The sequence below is a fragment of the Schistocerca americana genome, chromosome 2 (genome assembly GCF_021461395.2).
Source record: "Schistocerca americana isolate TAMUIC-IGC-003095 chromosome 2, iqSchAmer2.1, whole genome shotgun sequence".
NCBI lineage: Eukaryota > Metazoa > Arthropoda > Insecta > Orthoptera > Acrididae > Schistocerca > Schistocerca americana.
Window position 1 is genome coordinate 645,258,108 of NC_060120.1, and position 25,449 is coordinate 645,283,556.

The following is a 25,449-nucleotide window of genomic DNA, read 5'->3' on the forward strand; positions in this document are numbered from 1 at the left end:
TACGTTAAATGAATCGAGAAGTTCGTAACTCTTTGTATCCAAGAGATATAAGATGTTACCCTTACGTGTCGATTCGCTGGTTAATTGCTTAATTTAACTTTCGGATAACTTCTCACGATTCCCTGTCGCTGCTAGCCACCATAACTCGTTGAGTTTCTCAGTCTATAACTGGTAAACTGAAATTTCCCTCTATCTCTATAACATGATCATGAAATTTACACGCAGACTTCTCCAAGGTTTTCCCTAAATTTGGAAATTTGTGGTAAGATCTTATGGGATCAAACTGCTGAGATCATCGGTCATCGGTCCTTAAGCTTACACACTATTTAATCTAACTTACGCTAAGGACAACACACACACCCATGCCCGAGGGAGGACTCGAACCTCTGACAGGGGGGGGGGGGGGGGGGGAGCCGCGCGGACCGTGACTATGCGCCCTAGACCACGCGGCTACCACACTCTTTTCCCTAAATGTTACACCACTAATCTTCGTGAGGCAGAATGCCTATAAAAGCTTCCAATTACTGTATTTGATCGAACTTTGACATTTATCTTAACCCATATTATTCCGCATGTGGAATATGTAAGTATCTCTCCGTATTCGCTGAAGAGCCAAAGAAGCTGATACAGCCGCCTAATATTGTTAGGGTCCCCGCGAGCACGCAGAAGCGCCGCAACACGACGTGCATGGACTCGACTAATGTCTGCAATAGCGCTGGAGGGAAGTGACAACCTTGAATCCTGCAGGGCTGTCCATAAATTCTTCAGATTATGAAGGAATGGAGATCTATACTGAACTGCATCCCAGATATGCTCAATAATGTTCAAGTCTGAGGAGCTTAGCGGCCAGCGAAAGAGTGTTCCTGGAGTCACTCTGTAGCAATTCTGGACGTGTGGGGTGTCAGATTGTCCTGGTGGAATTGCCTAAGTCCGTCGGAATGCACAATCGACATGAATGGACGCAGGTGATCAGATAGGATGCTTACGTACGTGTCACTTGACAGTGAGATGTGTCAGGAGTGCCATATCACTCCAACTGCACACGCCTCACACCATTGCAGAGCCTCCACCAGCTTGAACTGCCCTCTGCTGACATGCAGCGTCCATGGATTCATGAGGTTGTCTCCATACCCGTACACGTCCATCCGCTCGATACAACTTCAAACAAGACTCGTCCGATCAGGCAACATGTTTCCAGCCATAAACAGTCCAACGTCGTTGTTGAGGCGCCAGGCAAGACTAAAGCATGTGTCGTGTAGTCATCAAGAGTACATAAGTGGGCCTTCGGCTCCGCAAGCCCACATCGATTATGTTTCTTTGAATGGTTCACGCGTTGGCACTTGTTGATGGCCCAGCATTGAAATCTGCAGCAATTTGCGGAAGGGCTGCACTTCTGTCACGTTGAGTGATTCTGCTCAGTCGTCGTTGGTCCCGTTCCTGCAGGATCTTTTTCCAGCCGCAGCCTTGTCGGAGATTTGATGTTTTATCGGATTCTTGATATTCACGGTTCACTCGTGAAATTGTCGTACGGGAAAATTCCGACTTCATCGCTGCCTCACAGATGATGTGTCCCATCGCTCATGCGCCGACTATAACACCACGTTCAAACTCACTTAAATCTTGATAAAATACCAATGTAGCGGCCGTAACCGATGTAACAATTGCGCTAGAAACTGCTGTCTTATATAGGCGTTGCCGACCACAGCGCCGTATACTGCCTGTTTAGATAACTCTGTATTTAAATACGCGTGCCTAGGACAGTTTCTTTGGCGCTTCAGTGTATTATCGTATGATTTACAAAATTGTTAAGGCTCTCGTGGCCACTTGTTGACAAACTTCCTATTGGAGATCTCGGGTTCTTCGGCCGACGTTCATCTGATAATTTTACTGACGTTTCGCCAGCACGAGTGGCTGGCATTGTCAAAGCTTCACCCTCCATTGCCGGTGGTGAACTGGAGCCGAGCTCGCGGCCGCAGACTGTATGCACCTGGCGCTCCAACATCCGAGGGCTTCTCCGCGGTCATTTTCGGTGCGGTTCTCCTCTTGCTACCTGCGACGGTTGTTCGCTGCAGTACGGGAAGCCAAGATTCGAATGACTGGACGATCAATCAACACCAGGATCAAAGAACATGAGGGACATTGCAGGTTGGGGCAGGTGGAGAAACCGGCCGTGGCAGAGCACGCACTGACTGAGACCGACCACGTAATAAAATTTTCTGACACGGAAGTTCTGGCTGTAGAGAAGCACTATCACAGGCGCTTGTTCAGAGAAGCTGTAGAAATACAAAAACACGCAAACAGTTTGAACAAGAAAGAGGAAAGCCTTAAGGTAAACGGATCCTGGCTTCCCGTACTGCAGCGAACGACCGTCGCAGATAGCAAGAGGAGAACCGCACCGGAAATGACCGCGGAGAAGCCCTCTGACGTTGGCGCGCCAGGTACATATAGTCTGCGGCCGCGAGCTCGGCTCCAGTTCACCACCGGCAATGGAGGGTGAAGCTTTGACAATGCCAGCTACTCGTGCTGGCGAAACGTCAGAAAAATCATTAGATGACCGTCGGCCGAAGAACCCGAGACAGAAGCCAATAGGAAGTTTGTCATCGTATGATTTGCTATGAATGACAACACATACAACACTGTTGTAATAATGTACAATATTTCTTAAACCGGTTTTCGACTGTTACGCCATCATCAGGTAAATATGTGGTGCAGTGAAATTTTGTTGGATCAGTGACCTTAAACTAGTGCATCTACAACGTATCTCCATTTCCAGGGATGAAAAATGTGAACGTTGGATTAAGGAATAAAACAAAAGGGATTAATTCAGTGTAAATGTGATGTAATATTATTTATCTACGATAAAATATGTGACACATTAAGTAATGTTCTATATACAAAGTCCAATAGTTGTTCATAGAAAAAATAAACTGAACAATAAACTTGTGCTGATAAATAAAACAATGTAAATTACAAACAGATAAGACATACTCATCAGGTAAATATGTGGTGCAGTGAAATTTTGTTGGATCAGTGACCTTAAACTAGTGCATCTACAACGTATCTCCATTTCCAGGGATGAAAAATGTGAACGTTGGATTAAGGAATAAAACAAAAGGGATTAATTCAGTGTAAATGTGATGTAATATTATTTATCTACGATAAAATATGTGACACATTAAGTAATGTTCTATATACAAAGTCCAATAGTTGTTCATAGAAGAAAATAAACTGAACAATAAACTTGTGCTGCTAAATAAAACAATGTAAATTACAAACAGATAAGACATACTCATCAGGTAAATATGTGGTGCAGTGAAATTTTGTTGGATCAGTGACCTTAAACTAGTGCATCTACAACGTATCTCCATTTCCAGGGATGAAAAATGTGAACGTTGGATTAAGGAATAAAACAAAAGGGATTAATTCAGTGTAAATGTGATGTAATATTATTTATCTACGATAAAATATGTGACACATTAAGTAATGTTCTATATACAAAGTCCAATAGTTGTTCATAGAAGAAAATAAACTGAACAATAAACTTGTGCTGCTAAATAAAACAATGTAAATTACAAACAGATAAGACATACTAGTGAGATTAAGTAGATAAGTGAAGCAGCTGTGTTTATTGGAAGTAAGACTTTTTAACACAGCAAGAGAAATGAAGTAACTGAAACAAAGGAAAATGGGACATGTGAGTAAGAAGGGTAACGTACAACGTGGTCTGGATGTGATTATGAGCAGAGTCTGCAGTTAGAGGTGGTGAGTAAGATAACAGTGTTCTAATCATTCAGTACTAAGCTCGGACTGACGAACATAGGTTTATTAATTTCCATTATATCATCTTCCATCCTTTAGGGATGTGATGTAATACTTCATGTTTCACCTTCCAGCTATGGCCTTCTTTAAGCAGGTTGTCTTCAAAAGTAGAACCTCCTATTCTAAGCTTCCAGCTTCTGTGGTGTTCCATCAATCGGGTGTACATTGCCCTACATGGCTACAGCTGGCCAATATAGAACTTACCACAATTACAAGTGATTTTACACGTTTCAGTTTCTTCCAAAGCTCGAGTGCAGTCGTTGCCAACGGGCAAAAAGTGTACAAACGGTTCAAATAGCTCTGAGCACTATGGGACTTAACATCTGAGGTCATCATTCCCCTAGACTTAGAACTACTTAAACCTAACTAACCTAAGGCCATCACACACATCCATGCCCGAGGCAGGATTCGAACCTGCGACTGTAGCAGCCGCGTGGTTCCGGACTGAAGCGCCTAGAACCACTCCGCCACAGCGGCCGGCGAAAAGTGTACAACTGTGTTGTGTACATAAAATGATGTTTTTACGTCCATGGGTTTAAGCTTTCCGCCTACATGCAGTGAGACATATCCTAACTATAGGACTGTGGATCATTTAATAGTGGTGGGTAGAGAACAGGGTAAAGAAGAGAGTACACCTGTTTCTGCTTTTTGTGTATTATGGAGTCTATCAAGGTAGGAGGGTATCCATTGTTTGCAGCTATTTGTTTCATTGTGTTTAATTCAACTTGGAAGTCGTCTTCACTCAAGGGGATGGATCTTAGGCGATGTATCATTGAATTAAAAGCAGTATTTTATTAATCACTGCATGTTAAGAAATAGCAGGATTACAACATCTGTAATGGTAGGTTTCCTATGAATTTTGAAATTAGGGATATAGTCACTGGCGTATACTGTTATATTTAAATAATTTACGCAATTACCACCAAATTCCATTGTGAATTTTATGTTGTTGTGTTTAGAATTTATTTGTTGTTCAAATGTGTGTGAAATCTTATGGGACTTAACTGCTAAGGTCATCAGTCCCTAAGCATACACACTACTTAGCCTAAATTATCCTAAGGACAAACACACAGACACCCATACCCGAGGGAGGACTCGAACCTCCGCCGGGAGCAGCCGCACAGTCCATGACTGCAGCGCCCGTAGACCGGTCGGCTAATACCGCGCGGCGAATTGATTTGCTTGAGGCATTTTTGAAGTTGTCTGGTAGTTCCTATTCATATGCACAACACATCATCAACATACATAAACCAGTATCCAACCTTGGAAGAGAGTGGATTATTTTCCCAAAATTGTTTTTGTGTATGTTTATTGCTATATTAACATTCTTCTAACGGGCGTCCTACATATCTTTGTGATATATATCTAAATCCTAATTTAAAATTTCAAGACTTCTGGTTCCAGCCAGCTTTACGTCTGTAGTACTATGCGGACATTATTATCAGACACAGGGATACTGTCAACGTAATGCCGTGAGCAGCAGCGAGAACAGGGAAAGAGTGTTTTATAGACCTGAAGGGCACAGACGTCGCGGCACATATCTTCCTGGTAGCGCGGAGAGTGACGAAGCGTTTCGTGCGGTCACCAGCGCGGCATTTATTCGGATGACGCACAGTGCTAACAGTGGGCGTAAGCTACGGTCACTGAATTCGCTGCGTCTGAGCTGACAGGCAAAGGTTCCGCATATTGCAGCTACATGGCGCTTCAACGCCTGCGTAATTCTCTGAAAGACTGCAACTAAATTACGAGGGCTGTTCGGAAAGTAAGGTCCGATACGTTGTGAAATAGAAACGACAGTGAAAATCCGATGAAGCTTTGCACCGATGTGTTGGGCAGTATCTCTAGTACGTTTGTCGATCGGATCATGTCGCTCTGTTCACTTCTGAGCACACAGAGAACACGTAAATGTGCCTAGAATAATAGTGTCTCCCACCAAGTATGGGTGCCCACAGCGAGATTTCGCCTGATTTCATACAACCCCAAAGAACGTGCCTGCCATGCATTTCCTTCTTCATGACAATTCACGGCCGCACACAGCAGGGCCACTGAGGACGCCCCTACAGCGGTTTCGATGGGAAGTGTTTGATCACCCGCCTTACAGCCCGGACTTGGCTCCCTATGATGTTCATGTCTGCACTCATGAACCGCTGGCTATGAAGACAAAAGTTTGGCACAAACAATGAGTTGCAGACCAGCGTAGAGAAATGGTAGAAAGCACAGGCTGATGCGTTCTAAAACTAGGTTACTGGAAAGTTAGTACAACGCTATGACAAATGTCTTAAGTCTGAGCGGTAATTATGTAGAGAATTAGCTGGAAGGTGTAACAAACTGTTGGAAATAAAACATTTTTGACTTTCACTGTGGTTTCAATTTCGCTACCGAACGGACCTTACGTTCCGGATAGTCCTCGAAAGCCAGAACGTCAGAAGGGGTGATACATTTTATGCCATTAAATAACAATACAGACGTGCAACCATCCTTAAGTTACGATCGCTAGAACGTCACGTATTCTGAATGTGACAAGTAAAACGAATTTAAACACTATGTGGGTGTACGATCTGTTAGCGTCTATGTTATTCTGGCATAATTTTTTTAACAGCATATTTAAACCTCAGGTCACACAAGTGGCATCATGACAGGTTTGGGTGTTTTACCAAGTCATCATGAGATGATCTGTTCAAACAGAAAGAACGGCAAAACTAAGATACAAGGAAACAAAAATTTCAAATCAAATTAACTATTGTATGCAACCTTACGCAGTTGAATGCGTAACTTGGTAATCCACCAACCAGAGAATTCTTCTGAAACTAAAAATACCTGCGTTGTGGTTGTTGGTGCTGACGGTTGTAGTGGTCTACTTACAACACAAATTTGTTAACTCTTAAACAGTAAATGTAACATTAAGAATACTCACACTGTAAAACTGATTGCGAGAGAAAGCGTTCTCAAAGTGATAATTAGTAAAAAAAACCACAGGTGCAGATAGGCTAGACGCACACTATAAGCTGGATCGACGACGCTGGCCTTGAGAAACGATGCGCAAATAGTAGCTTCATTTATCATTTCTTTCAAATGGTTCAAATGGCTCTGAGCACTATGGGACTCAACTGCTGTGGTCATAAGTCCCCTAGAACTTAGAACTACTTAAACCTAACCAACCTAAGGACATCACACACATCCATGCCCGAGGCAGGATTCGAACCTGCGACCGTAGCGGTCGTGCGGTTCCAGACTGTAGCGCCTTTAACCGCTCGGCCACTTATCATTTCTTTCCTATGCCTCTTATAGTAGAGTAACTTATCAGTTCTCTCATAATGACTGTTTAGGTTACACCAGAAAACTTTCTATGCATTGAAGAATCGAAGTCCCATATATAAAAACAGCTTCTAGCTACTGGTTACTTTATAGTTGAAACAATGTGTTAAATATTTCAAGGTAAGCATATAAGTGAGGAAAGGTTTCGAAAAGGTTCGAAATTATGTTTAAAGTTTGTTGGTTGTCGATAAGTGCTATTATTGTCAAATACTGAATAAGTATAGTCTGGGTAATATGCACTCTATTTCAAGCAAAAATTAGTTTTTCACGCATCTCAGAGTTCATGACGTCATATCTCCTGAAGTATGTGTCGTACAGTGACATAATTTTGCAGGTACACACAGTGATATATGTCGATATTGTGTGTAATAAATTTAAACGCCATACCTGATGTTGAAGTTTTACTGCATGAACAGCGAAAATGTAGTGAGCGATAAACTTTTTCCTTTTGGTTAATTTGTGGGGGTTGTCATCGAGATAAACTTTCCAAATGTTTTGAAATTATCTTTAAAATTCGTTCGACGTCGTTGAGCCCTCTCATTCTCCAATACTGGATGTCTATAGTCTGAGTAATTTGCGCGGCTTGAGTTACAGTGCCTCAAAACATATACCCACTTTTTGACTGCAACACTTGACTTACTGTGTTAAGTCCTTAAATTAATACACTGTCGAAAAAAATCGCAACACCAAAAAATGGAAAGAAAGAGACTGGCATACTTAGCCTATGCAGACGACACCTGTTTACTCTCTAGGTCGGAAGAGAAGTTGGAGCAAATGACCAAAGCACTACAGGAGGCTGCCAGCAAATTTGGGCTAAACATAAACGAAGCCAAGACACAGTACCTCGTTATGACACGTGGTCATTGTCAGACTGCCGATAATCTACAATCACTGCAGGTTGGGGACCAGTCCTACAAGAGAGTGCAAGAATTCAAATACCTAGGGGCACTTTTTACTGAGAACTCGTTATGTGAAGCAGAGATCAATGCCAGAATACAAGCAGGAAACCGATCTTACCACAGCTTAGCACAACTGCTTCGCTCCAGATATCTCTCCAGACAGTTCAAGATTCGACTGTACAAAACCCTGATCCAGCCTGTTGTTCTATATGGCTGTGAGACATGGAGTATCCGGAAACAGGACTTCCATAAGCTCCTTGATTTTGAGAGGAAAGTGCTTCGGAAGATCTTCGGTCAGGTTCTGGATGCAGATACAGGGGAATGGAGAATCAGATACAACCAAGAGCTTGAGGAACTATACCAGCAGCCCAACATAGCAGGAGCTGTCAAAGCCAAACGAATGCAGTGGGCCGGTCATGTGGCCCGGATGGAGGATCACAGATGGCCTCGGAAGCTCCTGGATTTCACACCTACAGGAAAGAAACCGCCAAGGAGAACCAAGAAGCGTTGGAAAGATGGACTCCATGAAGATTTAAACCAAGTGTCAATGGATGCGAACGGATGGCGGATAGCAGCAATGGACAGAATACAGTGGAGGAGGAAACTTGTAGATGCGTGCGGTCCACTGGGCCTGATCACGTAGTAGTAGTAGTAGTAGTAGTAACATATTCACTTGATTACCATTGCAAGATCACGGGTTAATGTAAGCACGAGATAAGCCATTGCAAATGTGAAGTACTCTTACATTAATAAACGATGTAGCCGCCAAAGAGTTGAATGCAAGCATGCAAACGTGCATGCATTGTGTTGTACAGCTGCCGTATGTCAGTTTGTGGGATGAAATTTCATGCCTGTTGTACTTGGTCGGTCTATAAGAAAATGGTTCAAATAGCTCTGAGCTTTATGGGACTTAACATCTGAGGTCATCAGTCACCCAGAACTTAGAACTACTTAAACCTAACTAACCTAAGGACATCACACACATCCATGCCCGAGGCAGGATTCGAACCTGCGACCGTAGTGGTCACGCGGTTCCAAACTGAAGCGCCTAGAACAGCACGGCCACTCCGGCCGGCGGTCGGTCTATACGGGGACGGCAAATGCTGTTTGTGGTTGACGCTGGAGTTGTCGTCCGATGATGTCCCATGTGTGCTCGACTGGAGACAGATCTGGTGATCGAGCAGGCCAAGGCAACACGTCGACACCCCGTAGAGTATACTGCGTTACAACGGCGATATATGGCAGAAAGTTATTCTGTTGGAAAAGATCCCCTGGAATGCGGTTAACGAATGGCTGCACAAGTCGAATCACCAGGCTGACGTACACATTTACAGTCAGGGTGCGTGGGATAACCATGAGAGTACTCCTTCTGTCAAACGAAATTGCAGCTGAGATCCGTAACTAGAGGTGTGCGTCCTGGCTGACATGTTGGTTGCAGGCCCTCAACTGGCCTCCTTCCAACCAACACACGCCATCACAGGCACCGAGGCAGAATCAGATTTCACCAGAACACGCAACAGCCCTCCACTATATCCTCCAATGAACTCTCGCTTGACCTCACAGAAGTCGTAAATGGCGGTGATTTGGGCTAGTGGAATGCAAGCTACAGGGCGTCTGGCGCGGAGCTGTGCTTAAGTAACCGGTTTGTAACAGTTCGTTGTGCCAACTGCTACTCAAATTAGCCGGCCGCTGTGGCCGAGCGGTTCTAGGCGCTTCAGTCTGGAACCGCGCGTCCGCTACGGTCGCAGATTGGAATCCTGCCTCGGGCATGGATGTATGTGATGTCCTTAGGTTAGTTGCGTTTAAGTAGTTCTAAGTCTAGGGGACTGATGACCTCAGATGTTAAGTCCCATAGTGCTCAGAGCCATTTGAACCTTTTTTTTTTTTTTTTTTGTTTTTTTTTTTTTTTTTGCTACTCAAATTGCTGCCTCAGATGCAGTACGATGTGCCAGAGCCATACGCCGAACAAAATGGTCTTCCCTCTCGGTGGTGCCACGTGGAAATGCGGAGCTCTCTCTTCTTGCGACCGTACATTCTCGTGACCACAACTGCCAGCAATCACATACGGTGGCTACATTCGTGCCAAGTCTTTCTGCAATACTGCAAAAGGATCACCCAGCTTCTCGTAGCCTTATTACACGATCTCGTTTAAACTCAGTGAAGTGTTGATAATGCCGTCTTTGTTGCCTGAAAGACATTCTTGACTAACATCAACTTACCAATTACATTCTCAAAGGTAACTAACGCTCACGACCATTACAGCTTGCATTTAAAGCAGACCTGATTTGTATCCCCATACTGCCGCTCTTACGGCACTGGTGCTAAATCTGAATAGACATAATCTTACAGTTGTAGAAATCCACCTATTAACTTTCGTTTATGTCGTACAACTCCTTTGTGGAGTTGCATTTTTTCCGCCAGTCTATCATGCCTCTAAAAGAGTAGATTATGACAGCATTTTAAATTTTTTAAATTCGGTCAATAATTATGTGAAATATTGAAAATCAAATTTTTGTTGCCCTTGGAAGCCATAGATAGCCAACTAGCAATTGGGATACGGTGACCGTGCACAGGATTAGTCGTTTAGTGATACAGATTTGGGACAGCCATAAGCTACCTTGCTTAGTGTAGGTGTAGACACAGACAAGCCGCTGCAAGATGACCAGGCCTGCTTCTTAGAATTTCTTAGGAATACTGTAAAGTGCTTTTAGAGTTTGGTGTCAGAGTGTAGGTTACCACTATCAGGGCAGAGATAATCACCTCTAGATATCGTACATACGAGGTGTGACTATAAAACAATGGGAAAATTGCTGTAAAACATTTTACTTCAAAACGTACATATTTAGTAATTGCCACTCTTGATATACTCCGCTCCTCTATCCATACACCGAGCGAGGTGGCGCAGTGATTAGCACACTGGACTCGCATTCGGGAGGACGACGGTCCAATCCCGTCTCCAGCCATCCTGATTTAGGTTTTCCGTGATTTCCCTAAATCGTTTCAGGCAAATGCCGGGATGGTTCCTTTGAAAGGGCACGGCCGATTTCCTTCCCAATCCTTCCCTAACCCGAGCTTGCGCTCCGTCTCTAATGACCTCGTTGTCGACGGGACGTTAAACACTAACCACCACCTCTATCCATACAACGCTCCATGCGAATTTTCCATTGATGGAAACAGGGCTGGAAGTCGTCCTGTATGAGCTCCTTGATGACGTGTGGCCGTTTTTCTTTCACGGCTTCAACGGATTGAAATCTTATCCCTTTTAATGCAGATTAGACCTCGAGTAACAAATAAAAGTCACATGTGCCATGTCAGGTGAATAAGGTGGGTGGTCTAATACTGGGCTGCTATACTTTGCTAGAAACCTCTTAACCGACAACGCGGTATGAAGCAGAACTCATGACTTGTTCTTCCACAATTAAGGTAGCTTTTTTTTCTTATTTTCTTACGGGGTTAACCAAGAATCTCAAGGTAGTAATGCTCATTAATAATTCGAACTTCAGGATCCCAGTGAACGCACACAATTCCATGAATATATTAAAAAAATCATCATCGCTTTGAATCTTCTTTCCTCATTGGAGCTTTTCTCGCTCTCGGTGAAGGTGGTCCCTTCCAATAAATGGACTGGCGTTTAGTTTCTGGATCATAACTGAAAAACCAAAACTCTTCTCATGGTATCACTCTTTTCAAGAAATTAGGATCATTGGCAGTGGTATTAAAAGTGCCAGTACAAACATATTCAGAAGCTTCTTTTTGTTCGATCGTCAGAATTTTCATCACCAGTTTCGCACACACGTTTCTCATGTTACTAAATTGGTTATGTAACTTGCCTTACTCATTTTTGTCAAGTTCCACCATTTCAGTAATCGATCGAATACTCAACCGACGGTGATATAGAATCAGATTACCTGCTTTTACGATATTTTCGGCCAGACGTGATTGATCTTCAACGTCTTCTTGGCCATCGAAAACTCAAATACCGTAAACCGGACATACTTTGATCGATTTTCGGATTCAAATATGATTATCATGAATGTTTTTTATTTTCCGCGATATTTATGTCAATGATCATAGGGGCTAGAATGAAAGGTAGTACAATGCATTTTCTAAAATGCAGAGGAAGTAATGGAAAAAAATGTAGCTGGTCAAAATTACCATGGATTTGGGGATACATTGTTCGGTCTATTCTTCCATCACAGTTGTCAGCTACCATTCCATTTATAGTCAATGTTTCAAAAACACAATGAAACTTACATACGTTGATGTAAAGTTTTCTTAAGAGATATCATATAATCATTTATTAAGACTCATAAAAGAAAAAAACCCAGGACGGTATATAAATGGATGTGATCCACTATTAAAATTATAAATATAATGAAAGGTATTAAGGAGGAGTACCACATGCATAGCTCCAAATTTAGCTGAGTATAATACCTCCATTTTAGACTTAAATCATCGTTTCAAAACATTCACTGCAGTTAGAACTAAGGTTATCTGTTCTTCATTTACAGAGACAATATGTGGCATTTGTGGCAAACCAAATTTCATTCCTTGTTTCCGAAGATATTTGACATTCTCTGTTGAACCTGAATCATTGCTTGCAGTCTGAGCAATGTATGACTGACATTTGTTTTTCTTAGTTGCAGCACACGAACAACTAAAAATGTGTCTTCGTCTGTATACTGATGGTTAATGCATGTATTCCTTACTTCCACACTGTCATTGGCATCAACAACGTTTAACAAATTCTGTAGCTGTAATCCTGGGATAACAATGACCAGTGCTCAAAGTAACCCCAAAACAGAGAAATCATGGAAATCATCCCAAAAATAGTAATATAGTGGCAGAACAAAAAACTAATCAGTTGTCTGTTTTGAGAGTGAATCGAGTAACATGCATGATATACTTCAAAACACCGATCGCTTTGCAGTAGGCCTAAGTGATATCGGTGCATTTTTCACAACATATTTTAACACATTTTTTCGTATACAATTATAGGTCGCAACGGGTTCACCTACTGCTGTGCAAGAGAATCCGCACTACAGGGCGCCATTTAGCATACATTGATGGGACTTTACCACCAAACAGTTTATACGAAACACCCAACTAAGAGCCAGCAGAGAGCTGTTAAGGCTTTTGGCGTGTGAGTGATCAAAGTAACCACGGCGGTCAAAGAATACCCCGAGGTTACGGTACTTTATAAAAAGTCTTCAGTAAAAGATTTTAGTAGCACTATTTCAAGATTTTGCACCAAACTTCAAGAGAACTCGTTGCTCTGTTATTACACTTATCATTTTTGTGACGAAACAACAGCTCTTAGCAAGCGAAGGCCAGGGCCACACTGATTTATCTACAGAGAGCAGAGATGCCGCATTAGACTGAGAAGGCTTCACACTCTACAGCAATTGATCATTCAACTTTGACACATTCGTACATATTCTGTGACAGCATCAGTCCAGTTATTATGTAGGCACACCTCGTATGTAAAACTACTGGCGCAAAATAACTGATAGCGTCTTGTGAGACAATCCGCCTCCGGAGCCGAGTGATCAGAGTTGTTGACTGCCAGACGGACGACCCGCGTTCGATTCCCGACACTGCCAGTGATTTTCTGTTTTTCTTTCGTGAGAGGACTGGAACGGGATGCACTTAGCCACGGGAGGCCAACTGAGGAGCTCCGTGCCCGACTAGTAGTGGCTTCAGGTCTCAAAAACTAACAACGGCCGGGACAGCTGTGTGTTCACACCACGCCACATCCGATAACTCCGGTGACGGAGGATGGCACGGCGGTCAGACGGTACCGATAGGCTCGCCAGAGCTTGTGGACGGAGTTAGTTCTGAGGGACAGAGTAATAAAAAAAAACCTAACTGAATAGACCGGAGAAAGAGCTAAAACAAAAACGAAAATAAACGAACTGTGTCTTGCATATCGCAGACATTCTTTGCTATCATCACAGAAAGCAAAAATTTCTATTGTTATTGTGTCCTGCTAGCTAAACCCAACCGCCACGAAAGTGCGCAAGAGCTCGCAGCAGATTAAGCATAATATATTCGTCAAAAAGCAGAACTGACAGAGAAGCCGATAATTCTTTGTGTAATTCTGTGCCTACTTGTCCCTTTTTGGAGGAAAAGCCCCATTTCTGAGTAAAATCTCTAGCGCGCTATCTAGGACAACAACATCTCGTCAAGAACTGCAACGATGTACACAAATGTTACCAATCACAGAGGCGACAATGAATACTGTTTGGGCTTCAGAACATTACAATACGTTGCGTTAAGGCTAGATTCGTATAGCAAGAAGTACGATAGTCGTTCTGGACGCTTTAACTCACGTACAACAGTACGTTTGTAAGATTCCCTCTTGATTACATAAACGGCGTTGAGATTTCTTTAGACTTCCAGGCTTCTCTTCACTCGAGCAATGTTTTCTGGTGTCAGAGTTCGTTCTGGAAAGTCCCGGTTTTTATTCGCTACAGAGCCCGTTTCACGCCATTTTGACACTAAGTTGTGCATTACAGGCTTTGCTGGAGGATTTGCCAAAACACCTCCAATCTTAAGCTCTTGTGCAAATATGTCTGCACATGTTTTCCTCGAATTGTGCTTCACACAACACGTGACAGTGAACATGCCCTCTTTTACCGTGAACACCATTTTATTTTGAGCAGTTCTCGGGTATCCGACCAGGTAGCGCCGTAAATTCTCCACAATATTTCTCCAAACGTACACTCTGCCATCTTCAGGTGGTTCCTGACTAATGATGTGCTGCGCGCGCGGCCTCATATCTTCTGGACTGGGTGGATAAGAAAGAGATGGGGCCCCTCCACGCCCTCACCAACGTGGTGACCAGACCAAAAGTTGTACTGCCACCTCCGTCAACATGTTAGTTATCTAGTAAGTGAATCACAGGATGCTGGGCTGTGATGTTATCCGTGCGTCTGGGTAAGACTACGCATTCACACGGTCCATTTGAAGAGCGGAGGGAAAAAAGTGCCAAGGCTCGTGCCGTGGGAAAAAAACCTCTGCGACAGTGGGATGGGTAGTAAGAGCAGTAGTGGCTTACTAGCTGCTACAGTTCATGCAAGGTTGGATTTGTTAGTATGGGTATCGTGCATCATTGACGTGGCAAGCGATGGCGATGTATCCCAGTTGCTGCAACCGCTTCATTCCTGGAACAATCAAGATCGTTATACAGTAGTGGTAGATCGTCCATAGATCATCTCACTGTGTGGGGGATGTGTGGAGCTTGTCTGCATGCAGTGTACGGTACGGCTTCCCTGCGTGGTGCCAGTTATTCGGCAGTGTGTTCCAGCTGGATATCCAGTAATGGCGTCTGATTAACAGGGGCTCACCTGTACCGTTGTGTTTGCGTGTGCTTGGCCATAGATGTTAGGTCCTTATAAGTATGTCTTTTGGTCTTTTATATTTCCATCTATGGTTGTGGTCGTAGTTCCCCAGATTCAGAATAAACGGGTTCTGCGAATGCCTGGAGTTTCTGTATAGTCTTGTGGTGAGTTTGTGGATTACCTCCGTGAGAGTCCCAAGTCGGTATTCCCGGTGAACGTCCGCGAAGGGTGTGTATCGTGGAGCATTGCTTATGATTTTGAGTACTTTGTTTTGTATGAGCTGCAGACTGCGCAGGCGTGTAGGCGCAGCGTATCCCCAGACAGGAGCTGCGTACGTCATCAGGGGTCGAATAAGTGTCATGTACATGGACCTCGACATCCTTCTGTTCAGTGTGCTACGCCTGTTGAGCATAGGGTAGAGCTGTTTGAGCCCTGCGCTAGCTCGGTTGGTCATGTGTTGTAGTTGGTCCCCCCAGAGTAATTTCCGGTCCAGCCAGACACCGAGGTATTTAACTTTTTCACCGAAACGTATTGGGCGCGCATGTAGAGTTATTGGTCTGCAGTATCGGTGTTTGTGCAGTTGCTTCGGTCTTCTAGTGAACAGAACGGCTTCGCACTTGTCGACGTTTACTCTTACACGCCATTTCTCCAACCAAGGCTCAGCCACTCTGAGTGCAGTCTGTAAGCGTGACATAGTGTTTGATGGTTTCCAGTCTTGCGCGAGGATGGCTGTGTCATCTCGACGTCCTATATATACTAGCCGTTACCCCCTCCACTGTTCTTCTCCTGGTGCGGCCGGCGCGGCGGCTACTGGAGGTGGTGGGGGAAGCGGCGCCTGGGTCTGAACTGGGGTCTGCAGTCTCCCTGCTGCCGCCGTCGGGGGCTGTCCTCGATCTCTGGGCCCGCATCTTTCTCCCTCTTCTGTTTCTTCTTTTTGTTCTGTTGGCGCCGTCTGTCTGGGTGAATGTCTTATTTGCTTCTGGTTGTACCCATTTTTCCGAAATGTTGTCTCGAGGTGCTGCAGTTCTTCTGAAAGGCTCTCCTGATCGCAGATCGATCGTGCCCTGTGAACAAGTGTGCGCAAAACGCCTTCACGCTGGGAGTTGTGGTGGCAACTGAAGGCATTTAGGTACAAATCGGTGTGTGTAGGTTTTCTGCATACACCGTGTCCCAGTTTGCCGTCAGGTTTCCGTTTCACCAGGACGTCAAGGAATAGTAGGGCACCGTCCTGCTCCACCTCCATCGTGAATTGTATGTTGGGGTGCAGCGAGTTGAGGTGTTCGAGAAATTCATTTAAGCTGTCCCGTCCATGTGGCCAAACAACGAACGTGTCATCCACGTAGCGGAAGAAACAAGTTGGTTTTTGTTTGTCTTGTTCTAGCGCCTTCTCCTCGAAATTCTCCATAAAGAAAGTTGGCTACAACCGGTGAAAGCGGGCATCCCATGGCGACGCCATCTGTCTGTTCTGGGACTGCGTTACTAAAGAGGCCATCGAAATCCGACTACAGGACGATCTAATTAATAAAGACAGCGGCCTTGAACTAAGTCAGGCTTGGAACCCTGCACTCAGCCTGGGGAGAAAGATGCGGTCCCAGAGATCGGAGATCGAGGACCGCCCCGATGGCGGCAGCAGGGAGACTGCAGACCCCAGTTCAGACCCAGGCGCCGCTTCCCCCACCACCTCCAGTAGCCGCCGAGCCGGCCGCAGCAAAGACACCAGGAGAGGAACGGTGGAGGGGATAACGGCTAGTGTATATAGGGCGCCGAGAGGAACAGCACAGCATTCGTCAGGAACCACCTGAAGATGGCAGCGTGTACGTCTGCCGAAATATTGTGGAGAAATTACGACGCTACCCGGTCGGAGACCCGAGAACTGTTCAATTTGGAAATACGCCAGGAAAACTTCAGATCGAACACCATTTTATGTTGCGTTCAAACTGCTCACTTAACTCTCCTTACTCAGACGCAGCGACGCAATAATGTATTCGATACGGGGCATCTGGGAGATGCCCAAGGGCAAACATGCGATAGCAAGTGATTCGTCCATCGAAGTCACGGTTTCCAGCATTTTCTGCAGTGGGCACTTTACCTGCTCATTAACAATGATCAAGCCCCCGTCTATCTCATAAATATTTTCCAGCTAGTTTTTTTTCCCACCTAGCTACTACTGGAGAACACTTTTCTAGAAGGGAACTAAAGAGTCCTATGAAATTTTATAGAAGTGCACAAATTGTACTATTATTGTTTTCACGGAATTCTTTCGTCGAATAACAACAATGGTGACTTCATACATTTACTTACTGACAAGAAGGGAACAGAAAAAATCTTTATTTAAAAGCGAGCGCATCGTAATATTTTATTGCGTTACTGATTCTGTTTTTTTTTTAAGATAATAGACAGTTTAGCTGGCAGTGTGCAGCTAGCGCTCACGAAAAATATTGTGGTCGGCGATGCACAGTCGACAATGGCAGGGCACGCATGGGGAGACAGGTAGCAGTGGGGCTTAAGGGGAGGGGCTGCAGGGGAAATGCCGAGCACTGGAGGGGAAGTGCTGTTCTAAACTGAAGCTCACATTTTTTTTGTAAATATTAAGAGGAGCCCCTCCACATCCACACTTGCATGGTGACCATTCAAAAAGACCTGTCATCTCTGCTTTCGTTAGTATCTAAAAACAATTCCGCTGAAAATGCAGCGATTTATTTTTGCTTGTCTTGTTAATCATTTGTAACTTTCAGAGACACTTCGTGAGTGGAGAATTTTGAGTAAAACCCACATGTTTCTCTTGTTGCCACATTATAATTTGCCTTTTTTTCCCAAAACACAGCGGAGTTCACAAAAGTCACCTTACTCAAATGTTGTGCAGACATGACTGTGAGAGAGCTGTGAAACATCTGTTTATTAGGTGAGGTACTGAGGAAAAGTAACGTCAGTACTTTATGAGGAAGCACATCCTCAATACAAAATAAAGATGTTGTTCCCAAACTCATAGTATTTATCCTTTCACCAGCTATTGATGGACCTTAAAAATTTAATTCTGTAGTTAGTGGAATAACACGGTAGATAATTAATAAACATATGGCAAAATAGTCTCCTCTTTGCGTGCTTTCATTTGCCAAAATCTCTTTTCAGTATCTAAAATCGTTTATGAAATACGAGGAACATAGTAAATATTTCCCTCTGGTTTAATCTCTGGCGCGGCGCGATCGCAAATGAGTGTGCTACATCAGATAAATTTTCTCGAATCAGGTGGCAGTTTGAGACTTGAACACATAGCATAAGAAAAATTCGATGTGTTACCTGAATGTCATAGGCAGCAAGGTATTATGTAATATTTATCACACGCAAAGTCATAGCGACCCTTATTTTTCGTTGCAAACTTTTTAGAATTCCTCACAGAGTCTTACTTCCACGTCATCGCAATAACTACACTCCTGGAAATGGAAAAAAGAACACATTGACACCGGTGTGTCAGACCCACCATACTTGCTCCGGACACTGCGAGAGGGCTGTACAAGCAATGATCACACGCACGGCACAGCGGACACACCAGGAACCGCGGTGTTGGCCGTCGAATGGCGCTAGCTGCGCAGCATTTGTGCACCGCCGCCGTCAGTGTCAGCCAGTTTGCCGTGGCATACGGAGCTCCATCGCATTCTTTAACACCGGTAGCATGCCGCGACAGCGTGGACGTGAACCGTATGTGCAGTTGACGGACTTTGAGCGAGGGCGTATAGTGGGCATGCGGGAGGCCGGGTGGACGTACCGCCGAATTGCTCAACACAGTACATCGATGTTGTCGCCAGTGGTCGGCGGAAGGTGCACGTGCCCGTCGACCTGGGACCGGACCGCAGCGACGCACGGATGCACGCCAAGACCGTAGGATCCTACGCAGTGCCGTAGGGGACCGCACCGCCACTTCCCAGCAAATTAGGGACACTGTTGCTCCTGGGGTATCGGCGAGGACCATTCGCAACCGTCTCCATGAAGCTGGGCTACGGTCCCGCACACCGTTAGGCCGTCTTCCGCTCACGCCCCAACATCGTGCAGCCCGCCTCCAGTGGTGTCGCGACAGGCGTGAATGGAGGGACGAATGGAGACGTGTCGTCTTCAGCGATGAGAGTCGCTTCTGCCTTGGTGCCAATGATGGTCGTATGCGTGTTTGGCACCGTGGTGGTGAGCGCCACAATCAGGACTGCATACGACCGAGGCACACAGGGCCAACACCCGGGCATCATGGTGTGGGGAGCGATCTCCTACACTGGCCGTACACCACTGGTGATCGTCGAGGGGACACTGAATAGTGCACGGTACATCCAAACCGTCATCGAACCCATCGTTCTACCATTCCTAGACCGGCAAGGGAACTTGCTGTTCCAACAGGACAATGCACGTCCGCATGTATCCCGTGCCACCCAACGTGCTCTAGAAGGTGTAAGTCAACTACCCTGGCCAGCAAGATCTCCGGATCTGTCCCCCATTGAGCATGTTTGGGACTGGATGAAGCGTCGTCTCACGCGGTCTGCACGTCCAGCACGAACGCTGGTCCAACTGAGGCGCCAGGTGGAAATGGCATGGCAAGCCGTTCCACAGGACTACATCCAGCATCTCTACGATTGTCTCCATGGGAGAATAGCAGCCTGCATTGCTGCGCAAGGTGGATATACACTGTCCTAGTGCCGACATGGTGCATGCTCTGTTGCCTGTGTCTATGTGCCTGTGGTTCTGTCAGTGTGATCATGTGATGTATCTGACCCCAGGAATGTGTCAATAAAGTTTCCCCTTCCTGGGACAATGAATTCACGGTGTTCTTATTTCAATTTCCAGGAGTGTATTATCATTACCGACATGATGGTCACATCATCATGAACGTGACATAAAAGCTATAAGTAGCGCAAAAATGAATTTTCTTATGGAATAATTTCCGTTAAATCGTTTGATAAAAATTCCATGGCGTGCGCCTCGAGTCTGTCATCGTCTATCGGCCGAAAGGTGGCAAACACTGCAGCCCCCCCCCCCCTTTCCCCTTCTGAACAAACGAATGAACTCGCCCAGCGCTTTTGACGAAATTTGGTCACTGAGCGTCGGCCCCCGTATCCTGTGAGGACTCTGCTTGTTGTTACGCATCAACAATAAGCCTTTTCAAATTACACTTCGGGTTTTCTGCACAAATTGCAGATTTCAGTTTATTGGAAAGAATTCCACTACAAAGAGCGCTTTTTACATTTGAGCCCTGGTCAAATAATATTAAACTCAAATACCATCTTGAGAAATATGTCGCTGGCAATAAAGGCAGTAATGTGTCGCGATACACTAGGGGATACGTGATGGACAGGTTAAAGTCCAAATGGAACAACAAAAATGGAACAAGACTAATATGTTTATTTTACTACTCCACATTGGCTCCAAGTGACTCTCGAAGTCAACGAAAAATGCGTATTTTATAATTTTTCTGTCATTGCTCTTCTGACTGGCTTGATTCGGGCCGCCACTGCAAGTCTCTCTCAAGTATCAGTCTGTTTACCTTAGAGAAGCAGCAAGCCCATCAACTATCGGTATTTTAGAATCTTTATTCGCTTGTACGCATTAAAGACCGAAAGCTCAATCTTTAGGTGTCAAATAATTACCAAGGAACCACATAATGGCCTGGTGAAGTAGTCGCACAAAGGCCACGATGTTTAGGTTTATTTTGTATTACTAATCGGGTAAAGCCACAAAACTACAAAAAGATACAACACAGTTCAAGATACAATTTTGGTCAGCATGAAAATCCTCACTATGTGACTTGATTAGATTTGATGTGATATTTTAGAAGCAGAAATTTTATTTGGACATTCTTTTGAAGAAGTTTAAAGTGGTTGACTTTCGATTTACAGGGTGGAGCATAGGGAACGATGTTTTTTTAACTGCTAGTACGCAGCGACGGGAGGGGGTATTGACCTTGAATGAATGTTGGCAGACTGCCCATACAATGTAGTTTCAGTCGCTATGGAGCGTTGGAGCGTAGAGCATCATGTGTTCGTTATCGGGCAGTACTTCAGAAACAATGATTCCGTAGTGACAGTGCAACGTCTTTCCCATCAAAATTTTAGAGTTATACGTGGGGGTGCAGTGCCTAATCGAAATACTGTACTCCGATGGGTTGCAGCATTTAGAAGTGCTGGATCTGTGATGAAAAGGAAACCACCTGGTCTTCCCTGTTCAGTTCGTACTCCAGAAAATGTAGACCGAGTGAGAACAGCAGTTCTTGCTAGTCCTAAACGATCGGCTAAACGACATGCTGTAGCGCTGGGTATGTCACGTCTTTTGCCTTACCGCATCTTACATGATGGTCTTAAGTTTCACCTGTACAAGATAATGATCGTCCAGCAGCTTAGTGAAGAGGATTCTGCGCAGCACAGAGAGTTGTGTCGAGTAATGGACGAAATTTTTACGGAAGATGCAGATGCTACAGTCTTCATGAGTTATGAAGCACATTTTCATGTAGACAGTTACGTCAGTGTTCAAAATTGTCAGTATTGGGCGCCGAAGAACTCACATGAATTACGCCAAAGACGTCTCCACTGTTAAAAAGTAACAGTGTGGTGCTGCATTTCAAAGATGGGGATTGTTGGACCCTAGTTTTTGAAGAGGAAGGAACTGCAGTTACTGTGACATCAGCGCGCCATGTTAAAGCGTTAAACAACTTTCTTCATCCAGAACTTGAAAGGCGTCAAGTGAACATGAGAGAAATATGGTTTCCGCAATACGGTGCCACAGCTCACACGGCGAGAGCATCCATGGAAGTGGTTCGACAAATGTTCCCAGGACACGTTATTTCGAGATATGGTGATGTTTACTGGCCCCCTCGCTCACGCGATTTGTCGATATGCGACTTCCTTTTGTGCGGATGTTTGAAATCAAAAGTCTACATGAACAAGCCCGCACAATCAATGACGTAAAGAATTCCATTCGTCAGGAAATTGAAGCTGTGCCGAATGAAATGTTGGAGAGAAACATGCGTAGCTTTCGGGAGATGATCCAAATTTGTATCCAGCAAGAAGGACATTATCTCCAAGACATTATTTTTCGAACCTAACAAAAGTATGTATATTTCAAAACTACATTAAAAAGTCTATCACTTAATGCTTGTTTTTATTATTTTTATCAGACCGTGTACCAGTCATTCAGTAGTGAAAAACATGCGTTTCCTCTGCTCCACCCTGTACGATGAGCAGGCGATTAACTTCATATTTAACTGATAGGACCCAAAGACTCATCGTAGATAACTGATGCAACTCTTATGATGAATCTCCTTCTGAATGGGGGCAAACAGCCACTAGCAGTCCATAGATTCACTTCTGGAACCGCTCCTGTTATTGATATACACTGAGGTGTGAGGTTTGGGATACCACCTAATATCGTTCCAGACCTCCTTTTGCCCGGCGTAGTGCAGAAGCTCGACGTAGCAAGGATACAAGTTCCCTGCAGAAATAGTGAGCTGTGTTGCCTCTACAGCCGTTAGTAATTGCGAAACTGCTGCCGGCGCAGGACTTCGTACGTGAACTGACGTCTAGATTATGTCCCATAAATGTCCAGTGGGATTCATGCTGGGCGATCTGGGCGGCCAAATCATTCGCACGAATTGTCCATAAAGTACTTCATACCAATAGTGAACAACTGCGCCGCATTGACGTAAGATCGGTGACTGGAATCATGACGTCCATAAATGGCTGCAAATTGTCTCCAGGTAGCCGAACATAACCATTTTCAGTTAGTGATCGCTTCAAATGGTCAATTCCTTGTAAATACAGCACACACACCGTCATGGAGCCACCATCAGTTTGCACAGTAACTTGTCCACAGCTTGGGTCCATGGCTTTGTGGGGTCCGCGCCACACTCGATCCCTACCCTCAGCTCTTACCAACTGAAATCGGACTCATCTGGCCAGACCAAGGTTTTCCAGTCGTCTAGAGTCCAACCGATATGATCATGAGCCCAGGAGAGGCGCTGCAGGCGATCTCGTGCTGTTAGCAAAGGCAACCGCGTCGGTCGTCTGCTGCCATATCCCATCAACGCCAAATTTCGCCGCGGCACACAACTGGCACTGTAGATCTCGGAATGGTAAATTCCCTAACGATTTCCGAAATGGAATGTCCCTTGCGTCTAGCTCAAACTACCACTCCACGTTAATTCTGTTAATTCCCGCCGTGTGGCCGTAATCACGTCGGAGACATTTTCACATAAACCAGGTGAGTACAAATGACAGCTTCGTCAATATACTGCCCATGTACACGTGGTGTACGCGATACTACAGCCATATGTATACGTGCATGTCACTATCCCATGACAGTCATCACCGCGGTGCATATAAATGACTTTTCATGTTACATTCATAAAGCAGTTTGTTGACAATGCAAGCATCATAATTAATTCCAATAGAGCTGTACAACACAAAGAGCCATAAATGAATCATTGAAAAGTAGTATTGGTTCGCTCTCGGTAAATGCTCTATTACTTAAATTAGAAAAAAAAACACCGTTCATTCAGTTCTGTACAAGCCAAGATATATGAGCATCAATAAGAACGCCACACTTGAGAAAAATTATATGTAAAACTCATTGTTCTAAATTCCTGGATGTGCTTATTAATCAGAACTTGAATTTGAAATTACGCGTCATGGAGCTTCTGAAGCGCTTGTATTCAGAAACATTAGCTCTACGTCTAATTGCTGATTTGGGTAATGATACTAGGTACTTGAGAATAAATGTTTGCCTCTCCATCACTTTGTTTAATGACAATATGAAGCTTGTCGTTGTTTGATTGACACTACAATCTTCTAATGATGTGGTCATTGAATTTTACCCTCGTCACCTGTCAAATGGTTTGGTCAAGGCAAGACAATCTTTGTCACCGATTGTCCAACACGCATATTTCCCATACTTACAGGCTTTCGAGAGAACTCACCCACCAGTTGTGCTTTCTTTGTTTATGTAGTTTCATCGTTTTCGTAACACGTACACATCATCCACAATGATGGTAGGAGCAATGCTATTCATATTAATGTACATGACTCTAATCCTCATGAAAAGGGTGATAATGAGTGGAAGACTACGGAAAGACAGTTGCCTAGTTGATTATGCAGCTACAGACTGGCACTCAGTGGAATTACCAGTCAAGATCCTATTGTCTTGCAGTTGCTAAGGGACAATGGTGACGCAGTCGGATTTCCTGTATCAAATTGTGTGTCAGCCTTAAGACTTCATGCTTCGAGGAACACAGTGAACCTGCTCATGATGCAAATTAAGAGAATAACTTTGTATGATATTTGAAGAGGTCTTGTCGGCATTGGGAAAGAAGTCGATTCTAGGGTTGCGGATCACCGCTACCCGACGACAAACATTTTGTGGTGACGCTTCGCGGTCCAGTAGCATATACGTTGCAATATGCAAGCACCAATCTTACCTTTGAAGTTCTTTCTTTTCGCGCATGACGCAAACTGCTTTCCAGCTTTTGTATGATTGATGTCAACATGACTTACCTAGAAAAGAAGAGAAATGAGCTATTAATATATAATGCAAATCACTGATAGTAAAAAAAATGTATAAATATATCGTAGACTGATTACACATAATAAAAAGCTTCCTCATAGTGTTAACGAAATAAATTATGTAACTCAACCTTTCAAAACAGTGCAATAATTTTATTGAACATCTATTAATATAATCGCAGGTATGCTCAATATTCTTTAATTCGAAGTACACATTTCCTGAACGCAACACGTACCTATTGCCCGCACCAGTAAATGTCGTACCACAATAGTCACCAGGGCCGGTTGAAAGCCCAAACGACATAAGCCTCCGCTTGTAACGCCAAGCTGAGTGGGGCGCCAGAGGCGGCCTGCTGCAGGATTTTTACGCAGCGCTCTGGTAGTCACAGAAGAGAAACGTCAGTTTCTTAAGGAAAATATTATCCTATCTTCTTAGATGGCGGATTTGCATCCGTAAAGACCGTTATTTTCAGTATATGTGCAGAGGCCCCCACTTGCTTTTTGTCCCTTAGGCACCGACCACGTGATTAACGTAATTATTCCCGT